Below are 14,896 nucleotides of genomic sequence, written 5' to 3'. Positions count from 1 at the left end.
TTTCCCTTGCCTGAGACATATCCAAAAAAATATTGTTAAAACCAATATCAAAGAGCATACTATGTTTTCTTCTAGGAGCTTTATGGTTCTAGTCTTATGTTTATATGATATGATAAAGTTCATTTATTATTTCTAATAGTTTTTTGGTCGTGTCTTTATAATTTTCTATAAATAGATTCTATATCATGTCATCAGTGGACGGTGACAGGTTTACTTCTTTTCCAACTTGTATTCCTTTTGTTTGGTTGTCTGATTGCTGTGGCTAGAACTTCTGATACTATGTTGAATAAAAGTGGCGAGAGTGGGCATCCTTGCCTTTTTTCCTTATCTTAGAGGAAATGCTTTCAGCTTTTCATCATTGAATATGATATTGATGGTAGATTTGTCATATATAGCCTTTATTATGTTGAGATATGTTCTATCTATACCCACTTTGTTAAGAGTCTTTGTCATGAGTGGATGTTGAATTTTTTTTGATAGGCAGGAAATGGACTTATTAATACAGGACCCTATGAAGGATACAGATAGGCAAGAGGGCTCTACCCCAAGAACTAAGTGGGCCACATTTTTATAATCTAAGGAGAAGTGGGGAGGGGGAGAAGACCACCTTATTCCTCTTCCTTTGTAAAGATGTTTCAGGAAAATGATGCACAAGAGAGTGGTCATGTCCTAGGTCTCAGGTAAATTCCTGGAACAGGCCACCAAGTGAGGTCCTTGGCTTCACACAGGAAAGAATTCAAGAGTGAACCATAAAGTGAAAGAGATACACACTCTATAGATAGGATACAGTCCATCTCAAAAGGTGGGAGAAGACCTGGGAGAAACACACCCCACAGACAGATTGTGGGCCGTCTTAGAGAGTGAGAGCAGCCAGATAGGTGTTGAATTTTGTCAAACACTTTTCATGTATCTATTGAGATCATCATATGGTTCTATTTTTCAATTTGTTAATATGTGTATCACACTGATTTATGGATATTTCTAGGATAAATTCCACTTCATCACGGTGTATGAACTTTTAATAAGATCTGACTGAAAGTTGGGGAAATGACAGCATCTAGAAACTAATAACTACAATTAACTATGGCTGCTCATAGAACCACAACCCACCCCACTCATTTTTCAGAGCTTCTCTGTGGCTAAGGCTAACTCACCCCACACTCTGGGATACCCTTGATCATCAGACAACATACTGGATTCTAAACCAGAGAGAAGAAGGAAAGTCCTTTCCTAAATCCTATTCTCTTCCCCAATTTACAGGGTGGCATTTTTTAAATTAAAATATAATTGACATAATATTATACTATTTAGGTGTACAACAGAGTGATTTAATATTTTTAGGAGTACCACATAATGATTTGATATTTTTATACATCACAAAGTGATCACCAAAGAAAATTGTATTTTTCAGGAATTTATTAGCACAAAGTTGTTCTTTCTTATCCCTAATACTACTTACCTATGCCTTGATTAGTCTTGCCAGAGATTTTAAATTTTATTATTTACTTTTCAAGAACAGACTTTTGACTTGGTTGTTACTGTCAATTGTTATGTTTATTTTCTACTATCCTAATGTTGACTTTTATTATTTTCTTTTTAAAAAATTCTTTCACATTTTATTACTAACCAGGTACTTTATTTTTTATTGAAATGTAATTTCCAGTATGATACTAGTTTCAAGTGTACAACATAGTGATTCAGTATTTTTTATTATTTTTTTCCTCATACTTTCTTTGAGTGATTCTGATGAGGTGGTCTATCACTGTGGCATAAGCTTGTGTGAGGGTATCTTCCATTTGCTCCTCTGGATGTCCTCTCCACCTTCTCTCCCCCATGAGGGTGGATTGTTCTCTACTCTTGTGGTCCTGTATAAACTATACCAATAGGTTCACTCTTTCCCTGGCTTCTACTTGGGTTCAGTTAGTGGGGTGTCTGGGCAGTAGATTGGGGAAAGGAAGTTGAATGAGGTCATGATATTTATTCCCATGGCTTTCTTCCAGCGGGGGTGCTTCAGGCTAGCTAGTCTCTCAATTGAAGGTCACTATTTCTCTCAACTTCTTTTCAGGCGATGGTAACTTTTCCGTTCCCTTATTCTTGCAGGCTAGGTATGGTAATGGCTATGCTAGTACTAGCCCCAGATTACTACACTATCCCTTGAAGTTCTCTTATACTCTGCCCTTTGTAATATATGTATGTGTGTGTGTGTATATACACGTGTATATATATATATACATATGTATATGTGTATATACATATACATATGTATATATATATGTGTGTATATATATACACATATAAATATATATGTAATATACCTTTGTAAATAGTCTTTTTACTAAACCCTCCTCTCATCTTTCTAATTTGAGTGAGCTGTATGTTTCCTGTCAGGTGCCTGATTGTTATATCTAGAGACCATTCCAACTGGTACATGTTTTTAATTTAAAGTCTAAAGTTAATCGTTCTTTTTATACCTCTCCCAAATAAGAGAAAAACATTAGATTAACAAGGTTGCAGGATATAAAATCAATATACAAAAATCGATTTACTTCTGTACATTTGCAATTAACAATATAGAAATGAAATTAAACATTTCCACTTATAACAGCATAAAAGAGAATAAATTATTTGGGAGTAAATTTAACAAAAATACAAGAAGATTTGTACACTGAAAACTATAAAACATTGTTAAACGTTTCAAGACCTAAGTAAATGGGAAAATATTTCCATCTTCATGGGTTAAAAGACATAATATTGTTAAGGTGGCATTTGTACCAAAATTAGCCTACAGATTCAATGGAATCTCTATCAAAACTCTGTTGCCTTTTTTAGAGAATTGGACAAGCTGATCTTAAAAGTCATATAGAAAGGCAAGGGACCCGGAATAGTCAATACAATCTTAAAAAAGAACAAAGCTGGAGGATTCACTCATAATGATTTTAAAACTTACTACAAAGAGACAATAATCCAGAAAGTGTGGTGCTGGCATAAGGGTAGACATACAAATTAATGGAATAGAACTGAGAATGCAGAAATAAACCTTCATGGTCAATTGATAAAGGTGCCAAGGCAATCCAATGGGGAACATTTTTAACAAATTATGCTGGCACAACTAGATATCTACTTGCATAAGAAATATTTTGTACCACTATTTAACACCATATAAAAAACAAACTCTATGAATCAAAGACCTAAATAGGAGTTAAAACTATAAAATTCTTTGGAGAAAACATAAATTTTTGTGACCTTGGATTAGGCAGTGGCTTCTTAGAAGACACCTTAAAGCACATGTAAACAAAGAAAAACAGATAAATTGGATTTTCTAAAAATTAAAAACTTTGTGCTTCAAAGGACACTATAACTAAAATGAAAAGACAGCCTACAGAATGGGAGGAAATATTTGCAAATCAAATAGCTGGTGAGGGTTTCATATCCGGAATATATAAAGAACTTTTAAAACTCAACATTAAAGACAATGAAATAAAAAAACTGGGCAAAGGAGATAGACATTTCTCCAAGAAGTATACAGATGGCCAACAAGCACATGAAAAGATATTTAATATCATTAGTCGTTAAGGAAATGCAAATCAAAACCACAATGAGATACCACTTCATGCCCACTAGGACATGGTGTCTTAGTCTGTTTGGGCTGCTATGACAAGATACCACAAACTAATTTGAAGTTAGTTATGAATGAAAGTGTGGGAGAATTTTATTCATTTTTGGCAACATTGCCATGACTTGCAACTGAGTTTTTGTTAGGAATTTGCAGTGTGGTTTTTTCAGACGGTTCATAATCAGGAATATCTTGAACGTGTGAAAAATGTAGCATTTTTATTGAAATAGTTCAAATTGTCCTTAAATGGACTGTTTTCATGCTACAAAAATTGAGAATGAGAAGGTGAAAATATGGGAAGAATGAATAGTGATATTGGGGGAAGTACTTAACATTAGTTAGCAGACAATGGCTTTATTTGTGCCTCATTAAGAAGAACGGATTGGAGAAGGAAATGGCAACCCACTCCAGTATTCTTGCCTGGAGAATCCCAGGGATAGCAGAGCCTGGGGGGCTGCGGTCTATGGGGTCGCATAGAGTTGGACACGACTGCAGTGACAGCAGCAGCAGCAGCAAGAAGAAAGGGTAGGGACTTCCGTGGTGGCTCAGTGGTAAACAATCCACTTGCCAGTGCAGGAGACGTGTGTTGGATCCCTGGTCTGAGAAGATCCCACATGCCTTGGAGCAACTAAACCTGTGTGCCACAACTATTGATCCTGTGCTCTGGAGCCGGGAAGCTGCAACTACTGAGCCCTTGCGCCACAACCACTGAAGCCCGCACGCCCTAGAGCCGGTGCTCCACAAGAGAAGCCACTGCAATAAGAAGCCCTTTCACCGCATCTAGAGAGTAGCCCCCACTCTCTGCAGCTAGAGAAAAGCCCACACTTCAAGGAAGACCCAGCACAGCCAAAAAAAAAAAAAGGATAAGTTTAGTAAGACAGTGTTTTAAAAGACTTTATCAAATGTACAAAACCAAAAGTGACATATACTAATGCATTATTTGTAATGATACTCTTGCCAATGAAAGCATCAATAAGCCAGCAATATTAAAAAGATACTTGGAAACATGACATGCTGAATTAGTCCCTTGAATATTTTCAAAAAAAGAAAAGTATATATAATATGATGGGACAGATTTTTCTGAGCCATGATGTAGCTATCAATGAGAAATCCTTATTATCATTGTATTGGATTGTATATTCGGTGCCAAAAGGGAAAACTGCTCACAAGGCTCCTGAAAAAATAAGAAACTGTTCTTCTGGTATATACATATTTTGCTTTTGTTTTTCTTCCAGTTTTATTGAGATATAAATTGACACACATGTAAATAATGATTTGATTTACATAACATTATGAAATGAAGAACATCCATCATCTCATATAGATACAAAATTAAATAGAAAAAAATATTTCCTCATGATGAGAACTCTTATGATTTATTCTCTTAACTTTCATATATATAGCAGTATTATATTTATTATGTTGTACATTACATCCCTAGTATCTATTTATCTTATAACTGAAAGTTTATACCTCTTGACTACTTTCATCCAATTCCCAGTCCCCTCCCCATGCCTCTAGTAACCATAAATCTGATCTCTTTTTCTGAGTTTCTTTTTGAAGTACAACTGACCTGTGTACACTGTGTTAGTTTCTGTTACACAACATAGTAATTCGATATTTTTAGACATTGCAAAATGATTACCTCAATAAGTCTAGTTACAGTCTGTCCCTGTAAGAGACATTACATAATTATTTATTTTATTAAAGAACTTATTTTGGCCTTGCTGCACAGCATGCGGGCTCTTAGTTCCTGGACCAGGGATTGAACCTGTGTCTCCTGCATTTGAATCACAAGGTCTTAACCACTGGACTGCTGGGGAAGTCCCCATAATTATTGACTATATTCCCCACACTGGACATTTCATACCCTTGACTCATTTCTTTTGTAACTTGAATTCTGTAACTCTTAATCTCCTTCATCTCTTTCCTCCCCCCACCCCTGAGTCTGCAACCAACTGTTTGTTCTCCATATCTATCACTGTTTCTGTTTTGTTATGTTCTTTTGTTTTGGTTTTTAGATTCCACATATAAGTAAAATCATAGAGCATTTTTCTTTCTCTGACTTACTTCACTTAGCATAATACCTTCTAGGTTCATCCAAGTTGTCACAAATGGCAATATTTCATCCTTTTTTGTGACTGAGTAATATATATTTGGGAAATTGATACCATAATTATATGGTATCTATACTGTTTTCCATAGTGGCTGCACCAACTCACATTTCCACCAGTAGTGCAACAGGGTTCTCTTTTCACCACATCTTCACCTACATTTGTTATCTGTTGTCTTTTTGATAATAGCCATCTGACAGGTGAGAGGTGATATCTCACTGTGGTTTTGATTTGCATTTCCCTGTTGATCAGTGATGTTGAGCATCTTTTCATGTGCCTGTTGGCCATCTGTATGTCTTCTTTGGAAGAATATCTATTTTTCCAAATATTGCTCAGCCGTGTCCGACTCTTTGCAACCCCATGAACTGTAGCCCACCGGGCTCCTCTGTCCATGGGATTCTCCAGGCAAGAATACTGGAGTGGGTTGCCGTTTCCTTCTCCAGGTCTTCCCCACCCAGGGATCGAACCTGGGTCTCCCGCATTGCAGGCAGACGCTTTATCCTCTGAGCCACTAGGGTCTGCTAATATATATTTATACCACATACTCTATCCATTCAGCTATTGATGGGCACTTAGGTTGCTTCCATATCTTGGCTGTTGTAAATAATGCTGCAGTGACCACAGGAGTGCATATCTTTTTTAATTAGTGTTTTTATTTTCTTTGGATAAATGCCCAGGAGTGAAATTGCTGAATTGTATAGTAGTTCTATTTTTAACTTTTTTGAGGAATCTCTATACTGTTTTCCATAGTGGCTGCACCAGCTCACATTTCCACCAGTAGTGCAACAGGGTTCTTTTTTCTCCACATCTTCACCTACGTTTGTTATCTGTTGTCTTTTTGATAATAGCCATCTGACAGGTGAGAGGTGATATCTCATTGTGGTTTTGATTTGTGTTTCCCTGTTGATCAGTGATGTTGAGCATCTTTTCATGTGCCTGTTGGCCATCTGTATGTCTTCTTTGGAAAAATGTCTATTTGGATCTTCTGCCTCTTTTTTTAATTGGGTTACTTAGGTTTTGTTTTGTTTTTTTGTTTGTTTGTTTTGTTTTGTTTTTGATGTTAAGTTGTATAAATTCTTTGTCTCTTTTGGATATTAACCTCTTACTGGATATGAAATTTGCAAATACCTTCTCCCACTCAGTAGGCAGCCTTTTCATTTTGTTGATGCTTTCCTTCCCTGTGCTAAAGGTTTTTAGTCTTCTGGTATATTTTTTGGTGTGTACTGTTTTTATGGTAAATCAATAAACATAGTCTTAGCAATAATATGATTTCTCCTTGAATCTTTGCAGAATTTTAGAAGTAGTTAATTATGGTATCAATTTTGTGATCCAACTTGAGAAAGACGAGTTGGATATTGCACAATGCTTAGTTTATGACTGAGATGAGTGGTAAGGCTATTTTAAGGAGGGTCTTGTTATGTATTTAGTTATTCTCCTCACACAAAACTGGATTAAAAATGTTTACAAAATTGACAAGTGCAATTTGGGTCAATATAAATTAGTCTGGAAAAGTTAAAATATGACAAAGGTATTTTTAAAATGTTAGCAGCATCTGAAAACAATGTTATTTGGCATACTCTTATAGGTTGTAAATCTTTGGAAAACAAATTTTGCTGAAATTCATGTGTATGTTGGGCAGAAACAGTGGAAGTTATTCATTTTATTAAAGGAAGTCAACAAAATAGCCAATTTTTGGAAAAAAAATTCTTCAGGGATTAGAGGTGACCTACCACTTATTTTATCATATCAGAGTTAGTTGGTGGTCTTAAGGGAAAGTCCAAAGCACATTACAAGAATACAAGAATAAAATGCCTATTTTTCTAGCCAAAAAGCAATCTCATTTGGAAAATCTCTTCAAAGTTGTTTTTTTGGAATAACAATGTTGGCCTATTTGACTGATATATTTTTTAACGTTCTTAGTGAATTAAATTAGAAAGTTCTTGGGAAACCCAGTCCAACATTTCAAGCCTATCCAAGCATTTCAAATGATATTACTGCAATGGCAAGCAAACTTTCAATATATTAGGTTGGTGCAAAGGTAATCGCGGTTTTGCACTGTTGAACTTTGCTGTTTGGTATTAGAATACATTCTTAAATGTGGTTATGTTATACATCATTTTAATTGCATTTCTCACTTTATTTTTTTTGCTAATGACATTACTTGCTGTTTATTTTATATTTATTTTGGATTATAGAAATGATGTTAGACAAAAAGCAAATTTGAGCGATCTTTTTTATTCTTGTTCAAAATGGGTCATAAAGCAGTGGAGAAAACTCGCTACATCAACAATGGATTTGGCCCAGAAACTGCTAACAACTGTACAGTGCAGTGGTGGTTCAAGAAGTTTTGCAAAGGAGACAAGAGCCTTAAAGCTGAGGAGCGTGGTGGCCAGTTGTTGGAAATTGAGAACGACCAACTGACAGCAATCATTGAAGCTGATCCTTGTTATAATGATTTAAAATTCATGGTCTGAAACTGCAATTACTTCTGTACCAACCTAATACTTGCCACTGGTTCCATGGTTTTCAAGTGTGGCCCCTGGTGCAGAAGCAGCAGCGTCACCAGAGAACTTGTTACAAACGCAAACCCATGGGCTCCATCCCAGAACTTCTGGTTCAGAAAAGAGAGGGCCAGCAGTCTGTGTTTTAACAAGCCTTCCAGCTGATTCCCAGGTGGCGTTAGTGGTAAAGAACCTGCCTACTAATACAGGAGAGGTAAGAGTTGGATCCCTGATTAGGGAAGATCCTGGGCTTCCCTGGTGGCTCAGAGGTTAAAGCGTCTGCCTCCAATGCGGGAGATCCGGGTTTGATCCCTGGGCTGGGAAGATGCCCCCCATGGACAGAGGAGCCTGGTAGGCTACAGTCCATAGGGTCACCAAGAAGTAGACACAACTGAAGCAATTTTGCATGTTCAACTTGGCCAGGTGGTTCTGGTGTAAGCTCACATTTCAGAACCAGGGTATTCGATGTCCCCATCATTGTTGCAACAAATCGATGAAACCTTATTAATGAAAGCAGCTCAAATTAAATGAAATAAAATTAGAGATTTTCATTGCCTCTTATCTGTTATTGTTGGTATTAGTGTTATGCTGGCCTCACAATAACAGTCAGGGAATATTACTTCTTTATCTGGCTTTTGGAAGAAATTATATATTACTGGTATTATTTCTTCCTTAAAAGGTTGGTAGATTTCATAGCCATTTGGGACTGAAGTTTTCGTGTGTGTGTGGGGTAAGGTTTTTAAATTATAGATTCAATTTCTTTAATAGTTATGGGATTATTCCGATTTTCTATTACTTCTTGTGTCCATTTAGGTATAGATTTTTTTTTCCTAGAAATTCTATTCCATCTAAATTTTCAAATGTCTAGGCATAAAATTGTAATTATATCCTCTTATGAGTTTCTGAATGCTGAAGAATCTTTCAATTTTTGACACTAATTCCTGGTGAGAATCGATTCTGTTTTCTTCATAGGGGCTCTTCTAATTTGATTGACTGCTTTCTAGGATTGCAGCACAACAGTCAATCTGGGACTTCTTTTCCTTGTACTGAAGCTTTAAAAAAACAAACAGAAAAATGATGGTTATGTAAGATGTAAATATTGGAGAAAGATGAGATATGGGTGTAAGGGAACTATTTGTACTATTCTTGGAACTCTTGTAAATCTAAAATTATTCCAAATTAAAATAATTTTTCTGTTCTTTAAAGAACAGAAAAAAATGGTATTAATCATCCACTACTCATCGTTTCACTCAAGGACTTTGGGCTGTTTTTGAGACTCGAATTCACCAGAGAAGTCAAATTTGTCGCCTGTCAAGAAGTTCCCAAGAATTACAGGAAAGACTCAGAGGCAGTGGTTTTTACTTAGATTTTTTTCTTTCTTTCCAAAAGAGACCTTTTTAAAAAAAATTCTTTCCAAAAAGGAGTTTCAAAAAGGGATAATTATACAGTTGCAGGAAATAAGGTTTTGAATGTCTTTTGAACTATATGTATGTTAGGAGGAGGGGAAGTAATCTTGTTACTTTATCCTTCTGTCAGATGCAGCCTACCAGGAAGTTGAAAGAAACCACGAGAACTAAGTATAGAACAATAGTAAAAATGTTGGTGAGCAAGGGTTAGGTTGTGAGAGTCTGACCAGAAATGCTTCCGGAGTTCTGAAAAGAGTAGGAACTCAGTCTTAAAGAAAATGTGGGATTTGCAGGAGTTGGGTCTTCTCATCCTTAGTAGGACAGGAGGTCTCTAAGGATCCGAGTCTGCCTGGAACATGGAGGGGATGTGGAAGAATGGTGGGAAACAGGGTGGGGTGGGGTGGGGTGGGGTGTGTGTGTGTGTGTGTGTGTGTGTGTGTGTGTGTGTGTGTGACTCAGTTGTGTCAGACTCTTTGGAAGAATGATGGGAATCATTATATGTATGTGTGTGTTACTGGCTCCGTTGTGTATGACTCTTTGCAACCCCATGGACTGCAGCCCACCAGGCTCCCCTGTCCATGGAACTCTCCAAGCAAGAATAATGGAGTAGGTTGCCATTTGACAACAGAGGAAAGGTTAATTACTATCATCCTAGAGAAAAGGTTGGGCTTCCCAGGTGGCTCAGTGGTAGAGAATCCACCTGCCAATGCAGGAGATGTGGGTTCGATCCCTAGGTTGCAAAGATCCCCTGGGGGAGAAAATGGCAACCCACTCCAGTATTCTTGCCTGGGAAATCCCATGGACAGAGGAGCCTGGCAGGCTACAATCCACGGAGTCTCAAAAGAGTCAGACATGACTTAGCAATTAAAACAACAAGTTGGTGGGGGGAATAAGATAGCTTCAGTCTTAAGGCCACATATTACTTACTAATTACAAAGGTAAAAAAATCTACCTTTCCAGTAAGACACTTGGCAAATACCACTTAGGCCAAGAGATCGACCTTGGCATCATTAATAATGGGATAAATTTATATTATTTCATCCTGATGTGAAGCAGTGGGAAAGATACCATCAACTATATAGTATTCTTGCTAGAAAATCTGAACCCTAATCAAGAAATCCAGATAGTAGGGCATTCAGCAAAATTGGCCCAGACCCTTAAAAACTGTCAGTGTCATGAAGACAGAACAAATAAGAGGACTCTTAGATATTAAAAGACACTAAAGAGACATGATATTCAAAAACAAGGCATGATCCTTGATTGAATCCTGTTGGGTGGGGGGAGAGCCTATAGGACATCTTGGGGGCAATTGCAGACAATTGAATAGAAGGTGATATTATACAACATTAAATTTCTTAGATGTGATGGCGTCATAGTTATTAGAAGCAGGTCCATATTCTTGGGAGATAATATGCTAAAGTATTGAGATGTAGTATCATGATATCTGTAATTTACTTTCAAATGGTTTGGGACAAGTGTGATGTGTATATGTGTGTGTGTATATATATATAGCAGATAGAGAAAAATAAAGATAAAATAATGTTAACAATTGATGAGTTTAAGCAAGGATATCTGAGTATTCATAGTATTATTCTTTCAACTTTTCTGAAGATTTGAAAATTTCCCCCCCCAAAACTGGAGGGAAAATAAAATACTGCAAATAAACTGCTTGGCCAATGGTAAATGCCCACCACCCCCCACCCCCGAAAAAGAAAAGGGTGTGTCTTACATAAGCATATAAGCTCCATAAGGGCAGAGACTTTGTTTCTTTTATTTACCACTGTATCCCAAGCACCTATAATAGTGCCTGGCAAGTGAAACCGTACCCAGCAAACATTTTTGAAACAAATCCTTGAAAAGTTGTACATTAGAAATGTAATGTGTAAAATATAATCATTGGAAATAACAGCGAAGGATGATATATGAACAGCTGTTTCTATGGTCTGAATATAACTGTGCCAGTTGCTTTGATTAAAATGACTTTTCTATGTTGAAAAATTTAAAAAATTGCCCCAGAAAATCCATCTGCCCAGTTGAGTAATTCATTTACAAGAAGTGATAGTCTCTGAGTAGTATCAGCATGTTTGGTTCAACCATTTGGGATTAATGTGTGTGTGGGCAAATTAACCTATTAAAAAGCTTCAGTTTTTTAACCCTGACCCAAATTGACATCAACTGGGCTCTTTTGGGAGGGGTGGTGAAAGCCCCTCTGGTGGGGTGGTGGGGCCCTCTGGTGGTGAAAGCCACCTGTCTGGTTTCTATAGAAAAGGCCAGCAGAAAAGAGATGAAGTGGAACGAGTGCCTTTACCCAGAGGCTTCTGGAAACCTGGGGGTTCAATCTCGGGGTTGGGAAGATTCCCCTGGAGGAGGAAATGGCAACACACTCCAGTACTCTTGCCTGGAAAATGTCCATAGACTAAGGAGCCTGGTAGGCTACAGTTCACGGGGTTCGCAAAGAGTTGAACACCACTGATGACTTCACTTTCACTTTCTGGAAACCTATCTCATTTCCTAGTTGGTAGTGACCTTGGGACTGAACTTGAAGTGATCATTTTTGACTCCGTGAATAGACACATTTGGGGAATGCCTGGGCCAGGCTGGGCTGAGGAACGTACAAATTTAGGAATGGACAGTGACATTTGTGGTTGGGTCACAGCTGAGATGGGAAGACTTGCCTCCAGCATGATGAGTGCCAAGGGAAACCTGAAGGGCCATTTGAACTGTAAGATCTGTCAGGATCCTGTCTCCCAGCTGTGACAAAGATGAGAGTATAGTCCACCATACCTATTGAGTTGTTTGGTTTTCCTTGATTTTTGTAGGTGTTAACGCATCTGTTCATTAATTTACTGAGCCAATAAACATATTTGATCACCTACTATGTGTGAAGTTCTATTCTCTGTGCTGGGGATATAAATGCAGCAATGAGCAAAGACCAGAATTATCCTCGAGGCAGGGGGAGAGGTGCAGAAAGTGAAAAACCATGTCAGGTCAAACAAAGCAGGTAATAAGATGCAGAGCCTAAGTAAGGAGTGCGAGTGCTGTTTTTATATGGATGTTAGGGAAGGTCTCTCCTTGAACAGAAACATGGAGTACTTGAGAAAGCAAGCCATTCAGAAAGCTTCCTGGGGACGAGAAGTTTTGGCTGAGAGCACACTGTAAGTTCCTCACACATTCTGGATACGGACTGTTCCCCAGAATACTCCTTGCCTTTTATGGTTGTTTATGCTGTCTTATGGGCTTCCCTGGTGGCCCAGAGGTTAAAGTGTCTGCCTGCAGCGCAGGAGACCCAGGTTCGATCCCTGAGTCGGGAAGATCCCCTGGAGAAGGAAATGGCAACCCACTCCAGTATTCTTGCCTGGAGAATCCCATGGAGGAAGGAGCCTGGTGGGCTACAGTCCATGGGGTTGCAAAGAGTCGGACATGACTGAGCGACTTCACTTATGCTGTCTCATGGGGCTTCCTTGGTGGCTCAGACAGTAAGGAACCTGCCTGCAATGCGGGAGACCTGAGTTCAATCCCCGGGTTGAGAAGATCCCCTGGAGTAGGCAATGGCAACCCACTCCAGTATTCTTGCCTGGAGAATCCCATGGACAGAGGAGCCTGGCAGGTTACAGTCCAAAGGGTCGAAAAGAGTTGGACACAAATGAGCAATTAACACTATAGTGGCTTATACAGAAGGCTTTAATGTTCTTACAGTCAAACTTGTCAACCTTTTCCTCATGTCAAACCCATGACTTCTGGGTTTTATGATTGAGAAGAACATTTTTACCCCCAAATCATAAAAGTAGTCCCATAGATTCACTTCTACTGTTTTTATACTTTGATTTTTAACATATATAATTTACATATCATAGATTTGAGGTCTATAATTTACATACAATAAAACTCACCCACTTTGAATGTACAGTCTAATGATTTGTAGCCAACTTATGGTTGTATAACCATTAGCACAATCCAGCTTTAAAACTGTACTTTGATTTTTTTACATACAGCTTTTAGTATGTCTGAGATTGATTTTAGCTTTTGGTGTAAAGTTCAACACCTAACTTTTTTTTTTCTTTCCCCATTGATTTGAAATGTTTCCCTTACCACGTTAAACTTCCATGTATACCTGAATCTGATCTTGATCTCCTTGTTTCAGAGGTCACAAATAGGGTTTTATTTGGTCCATGGAGTTTTCAAAATTGGGTAATTTCACATAAAAATTCAGACTTTTGGCCTTTCTGGAAAAAAACAGACAATTTAGCAGCAACCTGCTGGAGGCGAGTAGAGCCCACTCCCTGCAGATGAGAATGAGGATGGTGACCACAATTCCAGTTTACCAGAAACAGCCTCTTTATATACCTACTGTCCTGTTGTAATTAATAGCTCCCTTTCATTCTTAAAAACGTTCTGGTCTGGGCAATAAATTATGAGTTACAATCTCCACCATTCCTTATTGCACCACACCCAGCATTCCTCTTTCATTTATGTTATTAATACAAGACCCCCTCCCAGGAACAAAAAAGGCAAGGAAACGCCATGATCCTACCACAGAAGTTTGCCAAAACCATGATTATGTGGGCTCAGAGTGGAGTAAGAACATACTGGTGGGGAGAAATCAGGTTAAGTTTCCTCTGACAGTGAATATGATGTCACAATTTAGCAACCATTTTCCCTTCCATTATTTCATTTAACTTCACAGCAACCTACCAAGTTACACAACTTACCCTCCTGTGCGTCTGAGTAGGGATGGGCTGTCTTCCCCTGTAACTCGCATTCCAAAACAGGGACCTAGTTATCTTCTCTGCTCACCACTGCTTTTCCAGGGACCGCTCGGTGCTGAGCGCAGAGCTGGCTCCAAGGAACTAAGTATTGGCTGAATAGGCTCTTAGGAACTACCGACTGAATGAATTTGGGAAAATGAGGCTCAGGGAGGTCCGTGGCGAGTCCCAGCAGAAAGAAGCAGGTGGGAATCAGAACAGGCGGCCTGATTCCTGGTCTGGAACCCAAGATCTTTTCCTAGTCATTTGATTGTAACCTCCCCAAATTGGCAAGAAATGAGAGACTGCGCACGCAGGGACTTGTCTTCGACCTCGAGGGACCTCAGTGAAATGCTGGACCAAGGGGCCAGAAGGACAAGTGGCGCAAGAAACGCCCCATCGCTCTCTCTCATCTGCCCGCCTGAGAGCAAGACTACATTTCCCAGCAGCCCCCGCGGCACGCACAGCCCCTGCCACGCGGCCTGCGCCTCCGCCGTCGGCCCACTGGGGGCGCTGCGGC

General features: G+C 38.6%; 1 long non-coding RNA gene across 2 annotated transcripts; it reads right to left on the bottom strand.

Moving 5' to 3' along the window:
- Positions 1 to 6,609: 6,609 nt before the first annotated feature.
- On the bottom strand, positions 6,610 to 14,857 carry LOC110137572 (uncharacterized). Of its 2 annotated transcripts, none has more exons than XR_002313960.2 (3): positions 14,166 to 14,857; positions 13,746 to 13,857; positions 6,610 to 9,280 (listed from the first exon to the last, which is right to left on the bottom strand). It is a non-coding gene; the product is annotated as an uncharacterized lncRNA (long non-coding RNA). The 2 variants fall into 2 exon arrangements; XR_011489609.1 differs by having other exon boundaries at positions 14,344 to 14,841.
- Positions 14,858 to 14,896: the final 39 nt, after the last annotated feature.

The sequence above is a fragment of the Odocoileus virginianus genome, chromosome 9, assembly GCF_023699985.2.
Source record: "Odocoileus virginianus isolate 20LAN1187 ecotype Illinois chromosome 9, Ovbor_1.2, whole genome shotgun sequence".
Taxonomy (NCBI): Eukaryota; Metazoa; Chordata; class Mammalia; order Artiodactyla; family Cervidae; genus Odocoileus; species Odocoileus virginianus.
Note: the sequence above shows the minus strand (reverse complement) of the source record. Positions and strands in the feature narration are given on the sequence as shown.